This window comes from Mirounga angustirostris, unplaced genomic scaffold (genome assembly GCF_029215605.1).
Source record: "Mirounga angustirostris isolate CCGP_5_RB_7025 unplaced genomic scaffold, mMirAng1.0.hap1 SCAF_14, whole genome shotgun sequence".
In the NCBI taxonomy this organism is placed as follows: Eukaryota; Metazoa; Chordata; class Mammalia; order Carnivora; family Phocidae; genus Mirounga; species Mirounga angustirostris.
In genome coordinates this window covers 16,237,738-16,253,289 of record NW_026991722.1, presented here as the reverse complement: position 1 = coordinate 16,253,289, position 15,552 = coordinate 16,237,738, and the positions used below count along the sequence as shown (strand labels likewise).

At 45.7% G+C, this 15,552-nt stretch overlaps 1 non-coding gene across 1 annotated transcript; it reads left to right on the top strand.

The window, feature by feature from the left end:
* The first annotated feature begins 13,462 nt into the window (after positions 1 to 13,462).
* On the top strand, positions 13,463 to 13,653 carry LOC123853352 (U2 spliceosomal RNA). Its single transcript, XR_006793124.1, has one exon. It is a non-coding gene; the product is annotated as a U2 spliceosomal RNA (small nuclear RNA).
* The last annotated feature ends 1,899 nt before the right edge of the window (positions 13,654 to 15,552 follow it).

Here is a 15,552-nt window from a genome sequence, read left to right as displayed (position 1 = left end):
TTTGGCAATCTGTGCTCATGATCAGAGGTTCAGTAACACACGAAGCAGGCATTTCAAGCAGAGCAGTACAATTTCTCTAGCCCCACAATGCCCACCTTTCGGTTCCTACTGGGGACATTTGATCATCACAAAGCATTTTAACCCAGCTCAGATGTGAAGGGAGTAATCCAAGTCAATTGTGGGATTTACATTATTCATTTCCTCAGCCACAGGCTACTTCAATCAGACACTGTGAAATAGCTCTTCCAGGGAAACCCTCAATGATGAACTATTACCATTTCCGAAGCGGCAAGGCCGTAGTCATCACGTGCACTGAAAGGCCTCCTTGCTTCACCTCTTGGGGCTCTGTGTTTTCCGATTAATCACTTCCTTAATTAGACCCAGATAAAACACAGAAACATCTCTCTGTTTCCCCTCTGGTTTTCCTTCCATTCTCCCCGGCCCACAGAAGTCATAGAACATATCACCTGACTGACCACAGAGGTGGCTTTAACCACGGCGGCATTGAGAGTCTCCAAGGAGAGAATGAGAATGGTCTTGGTCCTTCCACTTGGCTGCTGTAATCATGCCCTGCTCGTGCCCCACTTCTTCACCAGAGAAGATTCTGGTGGCTCTCCCCCAGCTCTGTCTCCAGAGAGCCCCCATGGGGGTGGCCTCTCCTCTCTGGAGAAGGCTGGGCTCTCCTTCCTTGGAGGAACAAATGCCACTCTTCCACACTTTGGCCGAGGCCGTGATGTGAGCGCACAAAACACAGACTCCCTGCTCTTTGAAATCTTCCGCCTTTGTCTTTTGGTCCCAACGGGCTGCCACCTGCCCCTCCCCCACCCCCAATAGCCACATTTCTTTTACTATTAATAAGGAAAAGAAGAGGATGGATGTTGGGTAGCCATGTCGGCCATTACAAGATTAAATCCCGGGAAGGGACCCCACTGGAAATAGTGGGTCTTGACACTGACACGACTGGAAGACTCCTAGACAACAGGTCACCGGGTTTAATATGAAGGTGCCCTGCCCTGTGTCTCTCCTGAACATTAAGTGCCAGAAAACCATTGTTTCCAGACCGTATGCTTTCTCTGTGGCCCCACCCATCCTTCATCTCTGAAAACAAGGGACTGCAATAAACACCATGTTTTGTTGATTGGATGTCGTCTTTATTGCTAAAAGTAAACACAAGATGTGATACTTTCCAAATACCCATTGGCAGGTTGTCACACCTGTCTTTATATATGGATGCGTGGGTTTATGTGGACGTGTGGGAGGTGTATTTGCTCTCTTCCGCCCACAGTCCTTCAGGAACAGAGGGACTTGGTAAACCAACTGGAAGAAAGGAACCTGCAGCCTTGCTTTTGTCTGTTTGGTTTTTTGGTTTTTGGTTTTTTTTCAGCTTTACAAAGGTATGATTGACAAATAAAAATTGTGTATATTTAAGGTGTACATCATGATGTTTTGATATACACATGCCTTGTGAAATGCTTACCACAATCAAGCTAGTTAATAAATCCATCACTTTGCATGTTACCTTTTCTTTTTTTCTTTTCTTTTTTTTCATGCAAAGAGGTAAGATCTCCTCTTAGCAAATTTCAAGTATACAATACAGTATTGTTAACTATAGTCGCCATGCTTAGATCCCCAGAATTTGTTCATCCTGCATAACTGAAACTTGGACCAATATTTCCCATCCCTCCCCCACCCCGACAACCACCATTCTACTCTGCTTCTTTAGAGTTCAACTTTTTCTTCTTCTTCTTTTTTTAAAGACTTTATTTATTTGATAGAGAGAGAGAACACAAGCAGGGTGAGCAGCAGAGAGAGAGGGAGAGGCAGGCTCCCCGCTGAGCAGGGAGCCTGATGTGGGGCTTGATCCCAGGGCCCTGGGATCATGACCTGAGCAGAAGGCAGATGCTTAACTGACTGAGCCTCCCAGGCGCCCCTAGAGTTCAACTTTTTTAGATTCTACTCATAAGTGACACCATGCAGTTTTTGTCTTTCTGTGTCTGGCTTATTTCACTTAGCACACAGACCTCCAGTTTCATCCATGTCATCACCAAAGACAGGGGTTTCCTTCTTTCTAAGTCTGAGTCATATTGGGGCGCCTGGGTGGCTCAGTCAGTTAAGCGTCTGCCTTCGGCTCAGGTCATGATCCCCGGGTCCTGGGATTGAGCCCCTTGACAGGCTCCCTGCTCAGTGGGGATTCTGCTTCTCCCTCTCATGAGCGATCTCTCTCTCTCCCTCTCAAATAAATAAATAAAATCTTAAAAAAAAAAAAAAAGACTGAGTAATATCCCATTTCCCCTGCCCACTGCATTTTCTTTCTCCATTCATCCACTGACGGACATTTAAGGTGTTTGCATAACTTGGCTATCGTGAGTAATGCTGCTACCAACATGGAAATGCAGACAATCTCGTCAAGATATGGATTCCGGGGCACCTGGGTGGCTCAGTTGTTAAGCGTCTGCCTTCGGCTCAGGTCATGATCCCAGGGTCCTGGGATCGAGTCCCACATCGGGCTCCCTGCTCGGCGGGAAGCCTGCTTCTCCCTCTCCCACTCCCCCTGCTTGTGTTTCTGCTCTCGCTCTCTCTCTGTCAAATAAATAAATAAAATCTTTAAAAAAAAAAAAGAAAGAAAGATACGGATTCCGTTTTGTTTGGGTAGCCAGAAGTGGGATTGCTGGGACACTCAGGAGTTCTACCTGTGGACCTGCTTTCCTTTGCCCTGTGAGCTGACTCATTAAGCTCATTAATGGATGATGAGTGAATGATTCCATCTGACTCTAGATGGAAAAGAAATTTACTGTAGATCTTCAGGAATGAACATTGTACCGGCTACAATATTTTGGCTGTTAGTAACAGAAAACCCTTAATTCAAATTTGCATAAAAGATAAAAAAATTTATTTTCTCGTAGGGAAGTGGGATTCAAGGTTGTTTAGTACAGTTCAATTTAGTGACTCAAATATATTCCAAGAACGTGGGTTTTTCCATCTTGCCTTTCTGCCACTAGCAGTTCAGATTTGTCCTTCAGATGCCTTCCCTCATGGTCACAGGATGGTTGCTGGTGTTCCGGGTGTCATATCCAGACATGACGACGTTCAAAGGAAGAAGCGAGGCCATCTCTTTTTAGGCTTCACCTTATGAATAGAGATAAATCCTTCCCCAGAGGTCTCTAATCCCTCACCTCAGTGACCAGCTGGGTCACATGCTTGCCCTAACTCTGCCGCTAGTGAAGGGAATCTGACCACTGAGTAGGAATTACCCATGAGTCATGTGGTGGGAGTGGCAGGAACCTAAACAAAATCAAGACTCTCTCTCAGTGAGGAAGGAGGATGGAAGTGATTTGGGATGGACTTCCAACAGCATCTGCAACAAGCATGAGCTTCATTTCTCGTGACCTCACCCCACCCTGGTTTGATCAGTATACCAATTTCAAAACTTAGCCACAGCCAGTAAGTACAAACTTGCTGGGTTTTAGTCCTTTCTCAGATGCTCATGTAAAGTCCTTCCAGTAGTTTTAAGACCATGAGTTCTGAAGAGCTAGCAATAGTCCGTCTCTCTTGCTCAGAGCTCAGATTTGTGATCATAGTTGACAGGCTGCTCCTGGCTTTTGTCTGGGCCTCCCTCCGCCTTAACTGCTTACTTTGCCTGGCAGGACAAATGGCCATCACTGTAACAACATAATTGCTCCTTTGACTCTACCACTGAAATAAACAGAAATGAAAAAGGAAATTGGGAGTTTCAAATTGTGGTCCCTCCGCTGGGCAATTTCCCGTGATGCCTCCGCTACCAGCAGACTGAATGGGCAGGCTGGGGGTTGATCTTGAATTAAAAAAAATAAATAAAAAATACCCAGACCAGATTGTAGAGAGGGCCCCTTTCTTCCCACTTAACTCCTGGGGTTGCATGGAGAAAAGGAAAATGAATAATGTAAAAAACAATTTATCTCAGTAGTAGTCAGGAACAGGCAACCTGCTGGTCGGAGGCTACAACAGACATGCTGTTTGCCTGTACAGTGTCTTAAAAATTAGAATGTGTCACACATGCTTAAAAATCAAGGGATTTGGGGGCACTTGGGTGGCTCAGTCTTTAAGCGTCTGCCTTTGGCTCAGGTCATGATCCCAGGATCCTGGGATCGAGCCCCGCATCGGGCTCCCTGCTCGGCGGGAAGCCTGCTTCTCCCTCTCCCACTCCCCCTGCTTGTGTTCCCTCTCCCGCTGTCTCTCTCTCTGTCAAAAAAAAAAAAAAAAAAAAAAAAAAATCAAGGGATTTCACATATCAATCCAGGCTGTGAGCTCTTGCAAAATGCTGCTCTCTCTGAAGACAGTCAGTGCCTGGTGCTGCCCCCGTAGATGGGGCTCACCTTGTCCACTTTGCCCCAGTCCCCATCACACCCTGGTGCCCACCCATTCCTGCTTATTTGCTTACATTACCTGCCTGCACACTCGAGGCATGAAGTTTATGCTCCTGGTTTAACTGTTAGGTATGTCGGGGGTAAGGGGACTACTCCGTGCTTGTTCAACAATATTGTTTAAATTCCTGCCCGTGCTTCTGATTTCCTAGTTGAGCGGGCAATGTTTTGGAAGGGTGTTTACCGAATAATATTTGCTCTCCCGACTGATTCTGAAGATTCACTCCCTTCCCAGCTGGTGGTGGGAACAAGTTAGGACGCCTGATCGCTAGGCAATGCCGTGCACTCTGAAAGGCTACTGCTCAGACATCCTTGATAAAGAAATGGAGCTGGAATCGAATCTCGTGAGAACCCAGCACCAGACCATTTCTTTCCAGAGATTCTTTTGCCGAGGCCCTCGCTGGGTCCGGAAACAAACCGAAGAGCAGGCCCTCCATGGAATCTTGAGGAATAACTGTGGGCTATGCGGCACACGCCCCGCCTGACCTCTCCCTGCTCCACCAAATCTTGTGGCCCTGCGTGCATTTGTGAGAGCGAGGACACGGCTCTCCTAGAACCAACCAGTCATTACGCAGAGATTTTGATCCCACCCATCGAACATTCTACTGTTCTCTGGATGATGCGATTGAGAGAGAGATTGAATTCACACCAAGACTTCCAGAGATTCCCGAGGACTGCGACAGGTGAAATGTTAAAAGAGGGCGAGAGGCGTGTGAAGCAAGAAACTCTCTGTCTTATTTTGAAGATGTCAGTGAATGTCTATGTCCAATCTCAACCCTGGTGGGGCAGCGGGGTCTCCGGTCCTGGGATCGAGTCCTGCATCAGGGCTCCCTGCTCCACGGGGAGTCTGCTTCTTCCTCTGCCCCTCGCCCTCTGCTTGTGCTCTGTCTCTTGCTTTCTCTCTCTCTCAAATAAATAAATAAATAAAATCTTAAAAAAAAAAAAAAGAAGAAGCCATTTATTAGTTTAAAGTTAAAGGACATGTGTTATAGGCATGCAAGCCTGTTCTGGGGACAGTAAGATGCCGGTGGTGGCCCTGAGCCTGCCTGGGGTCTGGCACTGCTGAGTAAACATGTGGTTTCCAGAGAGTAATCAAGGGAAGGAAATCTATGGCATTACGTGGTTGCTGAGGTGACTGATGGATTTAGTTTCTAGTAGACCTCCACTGGGATCCCTCAGTTGGTTTTATATTTCCTGCTGAACCCAGAAGGTTGATACTCAAAACAAGCCCTTTATTTATTAAGAAGTCCAAGTGTGAGGCGTAGTATTCCTCTGGTCATGCCCTCTCAGTGGGTCTAAAATGAACTTCATCATCCTGAATCTCCTTCTCGATGGATGTTGAAATAGTTTTCCTATTGCCACATGACCTGAATGGTCTCTCTAAGTGTATCCTTGCGGTCTTCCAATACCCTGAGTGGGCTTTTCCAAGTTCATAAGAAATCACGGAACTCTGCTTCCTAAAACATGGTCTCTATCCTCAGGCAGAAGGTCAAATCTCTAGAATAGTCTGTTGCCCTGCCTGGTCTGGCTACTGCCTCTGACCTCACCTGTCCCCACTTGGGTCTCACTGGACTTCTTTTAGTTCCATGGACTCACCAAGCTCTTTGCTGCTCCAGGGCCTTTGCACATTCTGCTGCCCCCTTTGTACCTTTACACGCCACGACCCGTGGCGATCTCCACCCCAGCGCTGGTTACACAGGCATGTGTAGCTGTGAGCATTCACTATGCCTGAGATTCGGGCACTTTATTGTGTGTATATTATCACTCCATCAATCACATTTTTTTTTAAAGATTTTATTTATTTATTCATGAGAGACAGAGGCAGAGGGAGAAGCAGGCTCCCTGCCGAGCAGAGAGCCCGATGCGGGACTCGATCCCAGGACCCTGGGATCATGACCTGAGCCGAAGGCAGACGCTTAACCAACTGAGCCATCCAGGTGTCCCTCACATTTTTTTAAATAAAAAAAAGAATTTGCCTCGTTCAAAACTCAAAAGAACACCACTTCGGAAGTCATTCAATCTTGATACCCCGACACAATTACCCATAACGGAAGTGCTTTCAGATGGTATTGAATTATTTGTTATTTGCATAGGAGGGTCAAAGTTACAAATTTTAAGGGCGCCTGGGTAGTTCAGTCTGTTAAGCAACAGACTCTTGATTTGGGCTCAGGTCATGATCTCAAGCGTCGTGAGATCGATTCCCGGTGTCCGGCTCCCCACGCAGGGCAGTCCGCTTGAGATTCTCTCTCTCCCTCTCCCTCTGCCCCTCTCCCTGATCTTGCTCTCTCTCTCTCTCTTTCTCAAATAAATAAATAAATAAAATCTTTTTTAAAAATTACAGATTTTAAATACCGATGTGCAAAAAGATTTTTTTAAAGCCCCATTCTTGATTTTATGAAATGAAACTAGCTATCTTCATGAGCAAAAGGCAGATTTGCCAGGGACTTTTCACTTGTACAACCCTCCCCTGGGCCCCGAGAGAGGACCTGAATTAGTTTGCTAGGGCCGGTAGCACCACAAACCGGGTGGCTTAAACAACAGAAATTTATTCTCTCACATTTCTTGAGGCTGGAAGTCCGAAATAAGATGCTCTCTGAAGGCTCTAGGGAAGGGTCCCTGCCAGGCCTCTTTTCTAGCTGCTGGTAAACTCCTTGGCTTGTGAGAACGTAGCCCCAATCTTCAGATGGCATTCTCCGTGTGTGTGTGTGTGTGTGTCTTTGTGTGCCTGTAACCACATTTCCCCTTTTTATAAGGACACAGTCATATTGGGTTAGTGACCAACCCTACTCTGGTAAGATTTCATCTTGAGTTTACTCATTAATAATTAACATTATTTCCAAACAAGGTCATATTCTGAGGCACTGGGCGGGGCGGGGAGGGGCGGCGGTCAAGACTTCAATATATGAAAGGCATAGAGATAATAGCACTGAGGACTTGCTATAGTTTTCTCTATTTATACATCTGTGAGTATGGAGCAGTATGGAGACATAAGGCTGGGTAGTATCTAATAACCACCCCAAGATGATTTGGCCCTGAATGGGATCCAATGGCACAAAAATCTGGGTTGTACTTGAGGAATGGGATATGGTACTGAGGGCTGCCATGTGAGTTGAGAGGCTCTAATTTGGAAACTTAACGTTCACACAAAAACCTGCACAAGAATGTACGTAGCAGCTGGAGTCTGGCCAGATATCCTCCCACAGGTGAGAGGCTAAACAGGACTGTGGCCCACAAGCCACAGAATACTATTTAGCAATAGGAAGAGTGGACTCGAGAGATGCAGCGTGAATGCATTTCCAGGGAATCATGCTGTGGAAGAAAGTTAATTCCAAAAGAGGTGTGTTCTCTATGGTTCCATTTATGTAATACTTTTGAAATGACAAATGTGAGACATAGAGGACAGATTGGTGCTTGCCAGGCGGAGGGATGATGGCAGGGCAGAGAGTGAGTTATAGAAAGGTAACAAGAGGGACCATGCAGGGGAGCCTGGGTGGTTCAGTTGGTTAAGCGACTGCCTTCGGCTCAGGTCATGATCCTGGAGTCCCGGGATCGAGTCCCTCATCAGGCTCCCTGCTCCCTCTGACCCTGCCCCCCTCGTGTGCTCTCTCTCTCATTCTCTCTCTCCAATAAATAAATAAAATCTTTTAAAAAAATTATTTTTCTATATCATATCTTCAGATATCTGTTTTTATAGGCAGTATGTATTCATTTCCTACTCCAAATGATGATCCTACTGTTTCTTCTCCCTCCTTCCTTTTGCCCTATCACCCAATGTTAGTCAATAAAGTTACCTTTTTTGTATTTAGCTTTGTATTAAATATACATATACTTCTTTTATTTATTAGTTTTAAGGATATTATTTGCATTCCAGCACTAGCAAATTTGCTCTAGTTCTGATCTCTTCCCTTTTTCTTTTTTTTTCTCAGTTGCCTCAGTTCTATAATGTGAGTGCAGATAACCACACCACATCCCCCCATTTGTTTCGTTGTAGTTCCGTAGACTGCATATATTCAGTGCTCATCCACGATTTTTTGGCTGTGGGTTCCTTAGTTATCCCTTGATTACCTGAAATCCATCCTCTAATAGTTATGTTTTTAAAGATTTTATTTTTAAGTAATCTCTACACCCAGTGTGGGGCTCGAACTTACAAATCTGAGATCAAAAGTTGCAAACTCCACCAACTGAGCCAGCCAGGTGCCCCTCTAATAGTTATTTTAAAACGGGCTCTTAAGAAGGACTGATATTCCTTGGATTCTTGCTTATTCACAATTATTTGTCTATAGCCTTTATTGTTTTTTAAAGATTTATTTATTTATTTGAAAGAGGGAGAGGCCACAAGCAGGGGGAGGGACAGAGGGAGAAGCGGACTCCCTGCTGAGCGGGGAGCCAGACAAGGGGTTCCCTCTGACAACCCTGAGATTATGGCCTGAGCTGAAATCGAGTCGGATGCTCAACCACCTGAGCCACCCAGGCGCCCCACTATAGCCTCTATTCTTGAAGGAAACTCCGTCTGGACACAAAACCCTTTCCTGAATATCTAAAAGGTACTGAATTGGGTACCTGGGTGGCTCAGTCAGCTAAGCGTCTGCCTTCGGCCCAGGTCATGATCCCAGGGTCCTGGGATCAAGTCCTGCATCGGGCTCCCTTCTCGGCGGGGAGCCTGCTTCTCCCTCTCCCTCTGCCTGCCGCTCCCCCTGCTCGTGCTCTCTCTGTCTCGAATAAATAAACAAAATCTTAAAAAAAAAAAAAAAAAAAAAAAGAATTGCCCTACTTCAGGGCTCATTGTATTAAAAATGCACATATTTCCTCATGAAAGTTTTAAGAAGTCACTCCTGCTTTGAACGAATTACCTTAGAACCAATTCGTTCCTAATGTGAAGTGTGTTGGGGGAGAGGGGGCATGAGAACGTGAAATCATAGCTTTCTTGGCGTCCTGGTTTCTCTTAGGGTGGCTTTAATGATGTAAGAATCCCCGTGGCTGGGTTGACCTAACCTGGGTGGGAATCTGAGTGGAGAAGGAGGGTCTTTCCGCCCAAGGGGAAGCATGAAGCCCACGGACTTGGGAGGAGTCAGACCGTAAAGCCATTACCTGGCTGAGGGAAAGCCCTTCTCATTGCAGGCCCTGCTGGGAAGTCAGCATTCCAGTAGGAAAGCTTCTAGTGCGCAATCAGCGGGTGAAGTTCTCAAAAGGGCCATCAGATGGCACCCTCAGCCAAATTACTGAAGTGCGTGTTTTCGATGGACAGAATTTTGCTGCTTGGGAGACTAGTAGAGGCCCTGAGGTCTAGCCCTTTGGTTTCACAGCCCAGGAACTCCAGCCAGACTGAGACTACTCTGCCGGAAGCCACGCATCAAATCCGTGGCAGAACTGGGGTTCCTGTGACCTCCTGACAAGAAATCTCTCTATAATGGTAATCTGAAAGGAGTGCTCCTCACCTCAAAACAAAATATAGAAAAGACAGAGGAGGGCTGTTTGAATATTCACACAGTCCTGTGAGTTTGTGTACAAAGCCTTGAAGGCTAAACCTTGAGCCTCAAGCAGATTTTTGTCAAATGGGCTTATTTGCTTTAAAAAAGGTGGGGGAGGATACTAGCCCTTTATCTGATAAGTCATTTGCAAATATCTTCTCCCATTCGTAAGTTGCCTTTTAGTTTTGTTGACTGTTTCCTTTGCTGTGCAAAAGGTGTTTTTTTTTTTATCTCCATGAAGTCCCAATAGTTCATTTTTACTTTTGTTTGCAGCCTAATGTTTATAGCAGCAATGTCCACAATAGCCAAAATATGGAAAGAGCCCAGATGTCTATTGACAGATGAATGATAAAGATGTGTGTATACACACACACACACACACACACACACGAATATTACTCAGCCGTCAAAAATAATGAAATCTTGCCATTTACAATGACGTGGATAGAGCTAGAGCATATTATGTTAAGCAAAGGGGCACGGGGGTGGCTCAGTCGGTTGGGCGTCTGCCTTCGGCTCCAGTCATGGTGCCGAGTCCTGGAGTCTGGGGTCTGGTCTGGCTCCCTGCTCAGCGGGGGGGTCTGCTTCTCCCTCTGCCCCTCCCCCTGCTCGTGCTCTCTCTCTCTCAAATAAATAAATAAATAAAATCTTTTTAAAAAATGGTGCTAAGCAAAATAAGTCAGTCAGAGAAAGACAAATACCATATGATTTCACTCAAATATGGAATTTAAGAAACAGAACAGATGAACGTAGGGAAAGGGAAGGAAAAATGAAATAAGAAAACAGAGAGGACGGCAAAGCGTAAGAGATGCTGAACTCTAGGAAACAAACTGAGGGTTGCTGGAAGGGAAGTGGGTGTGGGGATGAGGGGATGGAGGGATGGACATTAAGGAGGGCACGTGATGTAATGAGCACTGGGTGTTATATGCAACTGATGAATCACTAAGTCCTACTCCTGAAACTAATGATACAGTATATGTCAACTAAACTGAATTTAAATAAATAATTTTAAAAATAAAAATAAATAAATAAAAAATAAAAAGAGGTAGGGGAGGACAGAGGAGGGGAATTCATAGATACAAGACAGACTGATCCTGGGGAAGTAAGGAGACTGCGGCCAGAGAAACCAAAGAGAGATCCCTGGAGGAGATGAGCTTTGAGTTGGGTTAGACGCAAGGAGAGGAGAAAAAGCGACAGACGCAGGGTGGTTAGTACGTAGTACCCAGGTGAAAAAAAGCAGGAACAATCCTACATGGACGCAGGGCTGGCCCTATTTAAATGGCATGAGAATCCAGCTTCCCTGGGGCTTCAGGCCCCCCTCTTTCCATAGGCCCAGTCTCTGAACTGTCACTGGCAGAGAAAGTTTTCTCCCACCAAGCTTCAACATCACACAGTGAATTTAAGCAATTGCTCTCTTTCCCGGGAGCACTGGCCTTTTAGGCCGGTCTGTCATTTTGGATGAAAGGGTATTGCCCACACTGAGTAACAATATGGAGAAGGAATTGGAGGGGAGCAAAATGCTGTCCAGGTCGCTTGTTTAAAGTGGAGAGTCTCTATCACCGAGAAGGTCAATGGGAAAGGAAATGGGTGAGCGAGGCATGCAGGGTGAGCCTTGAAGGTCAGAAAGAAGAGTTGAGATCTGGAGCTGGAAGCAGGTGAATGTATCACTGCGCCTAGGACAGTAGGCGCTGAATGTGTTAGCTGAACTGCGGCATCCTTATTGACCCTGCAAAGGCTCACCTGGCAAGAGAGCGGCATAATGAAAATGGTATTTAGGAAAATTATTCCAGCACAAGTACCTGAAATGAATGGAAGGAGCAAGAGCTTGGTGGAAAGACTATTTTGTGTTTTTTTAAAACAACTTTTGGGATATACGATTCACCCACTTAAGGTGTGCCATTCAATAGTGTTTAGTATATTCAAAGATACATGCAATCATCCATAATCACAGCCCATCTTAGAACATTTTCCTCACCTCAAGAAGAAATCCCATATCCTTTATCTATCACCCTCTATGTCCCCATCCCCCTGTCCCTCAGCACTAAGCAGCCGTGAATCAATTTTCTGTCTCTATAGATTTCCCTATTCTGGACTTTCATAGCAATGTCCATGTGTATGGTATGTGGTCTATTGTGACTGGCTTCTTTCACTTAACATAATGTCTTCAAAGTCCACCCATGCGGTAGCCCGTATACATACTTCATACCTTTTCCTGGCTGAATAATCCCATCATATGTATATGCCACACTTTGTCAGTTCATCCGTTGAGGGACATTTGGGTTGTTTCCATCCTTTGGCCATTATGAAGAATGCTGTTACAAACATTCACGTACAAGTTTCTGTGTGGACATCCGTTTACATTTCTCTTGCCCGGAACTGATGGGTCATAAGAAACTGTATTTAATCATTGGAAGGACTGCCTGATTGCTCTCCAAAGTGGCTGCACTATTTAAATTTTCACCATCATTGTACGAGGGTTCTCATTTCTCCACATGCTCACCAACACTTCTTCCCACTGACTTTTTGATTCTAGCCATCCTAATACGTATGCAGTGGTGTCTCACTGGGGTTTTGTCTTTCACTTCTCTGATGACTGCTTATATCAAATATTTTTCATACGATTTTCTCTATTGTTTTTCTTTTCTCCATTTCATTGATTTCCACTATGATTTCTTTGTTTTATTTTATTTTAAAGATTTTATTTATTTATTTGACAGAGAGAGACACAGCAAGAGAGGGAACACAAGCAGGGGGAGTGGGAGACGGAGAAGCAGACTCCCTGCTGAGCAGGGAACCTGATGAGGGGCCCAGGACCCTGGGACCATGACCTGAGCCAAAAGCAGACACTTAACCACTGAATCACCCAGGCACCCCTGATTTCTTAAAAAAAAAAAAAAAAAAAAAAGATTTATTTATTTATTTTAGAGGTGTGGGGGTTGGGCAGAGGCAGAGGGAGAGAGCAAATCTGAAGCAGGCTCCATGCTCAGCACGGAGCAGATGCAGGGCTCCATCTCATTACCCTGAGATCATGACCTGAGCCGAAATCAAGAATCGGACGCTTAAATGACTGAGCCACCCAGGTGCCCTTTCCACTCTGATTTCAACTATTTTCTTCCTTCTGCTCACTCTAGGTTTAGTCTAATCTTCTTTTCCTAGTGTCTTAAGATGGAAGGTGAGGTTGTAGATTTCAGATCTTTCTTCTTTTTTAATGTAGGCATTTGCTGCTAAAAATCCTTCTAAGCACTGCTTCAGCTGTATCCCAGAAGTTTGGGTATGTTGCATTCTCCTTCATCTTTAAGCATTTTCTGTGGGGAAAGATATTCCAGAGTTTGGGTAAAGCCATAGGGGTGGAAAAGCTCAGGGCAAGTTCACAAAATGCTGGCGTTTCTCAAGGCTCCGACATTAGCATCCTCTTCTCTCTCCGCTCCCTCCCCCGAGGCAACCTCCTCTGTGGTATGCCAATGGTCTATACTGTCTTCTGTATACTGATCTCAGAGCTCAGATCCTTCCCCTGAGCTCCAAATCAGTACTTGGAATTGTCTACTCAATATCTTCCCTCAAACTCACTTGATCAAAACTGAACTTTAAAAAAAAATTGTTTCTCAGTCTTTTGGCTAAGATCAAGTGTAGTATCTGTTCCGATCAGTTTAATATCTGATATGTCCTGGATCCGAAGACAATATATTAAATGGATTTTTGGAGTGGGGAGGTGGAAAAGGAGTTTGCTCCGTCCACTCTATGCATTGACCTGGCATTGCAGTACTCCCAGGAACGGTGCTCCCCCAAAATCTCCTCATTCAACCTCAAACCTAGCCACCTTGTCACTACACAAGGCCAAGCTTCCATTTTCCCTCAGTTACAGCAATAGCCTTCTGTTTGGTCTTCTAGAACCCTCTCTTACCTCCTTCCAAGCTCTTCTCCATATGACGGGCAGGATAATCTATTTGAAATGATCATGTCACCACCTGTAGCGACATCAGTTAATTTTGGGCTGTCCAGCACCAGAACACCCTTCCTGTGCTGGAGAATTCTCCTTATGTGTCTTGGTTGGATGCTGAGCCTGGCTCCCGAATTGTTTGTAGCCACATACAGACTTATTTCTTTAAGTTGTCCTTCGACTCCTGCCAGCCCAGCCTAGTTTGAGAGCCTGAGACAAGCCCGGCTCTCTCTTCCTTTGCAGGTGTGGTGAACTCCTCTTCTCCTCACCTCTTCCTTGTTTTCTTCCATTTTCCCTTCAGGGCTCATGAGTGTCACTTCCTCAGGGTGACTTTGGTGACTTCCTGACGTCATAGGCTAAGGTGGGTTTCTTTGTTATAAGCTGTTACAGAATGTGGTGCTTTCTCTGGGAATCACTTGCCCTTTGTGTTAGTTATTGCTCATCAGTTACTAGGTGCTTCCATGGGGTCAGGCACTGAATATGCCCAGAAGGGTCAGACAGCTGCCTGTAAGGATCCTACAGTTTCACTGGGGGCCACAGACAACACTATGGGATATGTGCTGGAATAGCCCTTGGGTGGAGGACAACAATGAAGTGCTCTTAGGGGGGATTGGTACAGGGGTGGGGGGAGGCAAGGAACTGACTGCCTGCAGGAATGCAGACCAGCTGTGCAGAGGGGCAGTGGCACCTGGGCCAGGTCCTGGAGGAGTTTGCCAGGAGCAGGATGGTGGGAAGTCCTTCTAGGCAGAAGGAATATTTACGCGCAAAGCCACAAAGTGAAAAAGCATATGGTGGACCAGTGAGAGGCAGAGTATGCTGGTCTCACTTGAACAGAGGGCAAGGAAAGGAAGAGGGAAAGAGGAAGGTAAGGAAAGAGCAAGAATGCCAGAGACAAGCCTGGAAAGCTGGGTCGGGTCCGGTTCAAAAGAGCCTCAGACGCCATACTCACCAGGAGCCTGGCTTTGGTCCCATGGGCCATAAGGAATTATTTTAAGCAGAGGAACTGTTTGAGATACCTAATTCTGGCTATAGTGTGAAGGAGAGATTGAGGACTGAGTGACAAGCAGATCCATATGGAGGCCATATCTTCACAGCTCCCGAGAGAGAGAGAGAGAGAGAGAGAGGGAAAGAACTCAATACATGGTCGTAAATGAATCAATGAAGAAACAACCATGAAGCAGGAGCATATGTGTTAAGTGCCATATGAGAAAGTCTGTATGCCGTGGGAAGCCGTGGGAGGCAACATGGGGGAGGGATAATAAAGCCCTGAACTAGAGAACTGGCAGAGAAAATCAAGGATAGGTGAACTTAGGTGTTCTGAAGTAAAAGCAATGTGGCTAAGTAATGAACTGCATATAGGTGTTTAAAGGAATGACTGAATCAGGGCTAGGTTTGGCTGGCAGTCAACAAATAGACTTAAAACAGAGAACCCAGGTAGCAATCCGGAGCTGGTATAGTGCTCCTGTGTCAGGGACTTACCACATATGGTCCCTTCTATCCTGTCATTCAACATTCGCAACACATGGCTTCATGACATGGTCCCAGGTGGGTACTCCAGCACCAGCATCACACCCACCTCGTAGGCAGTGGGCAGCAGGGAAGGGACAAGAGCAGAGCAAGCTGGTGACTTGTTAGAACTTACTTCCTAGAAGTGTTTTCCCTTCCACGACATTAGTAGATATTTAATCATATCTAATTGAAAGGGAGGCTGGGAGGTGTCTTCATTCTGGGCAGCTAAGATTTGGAA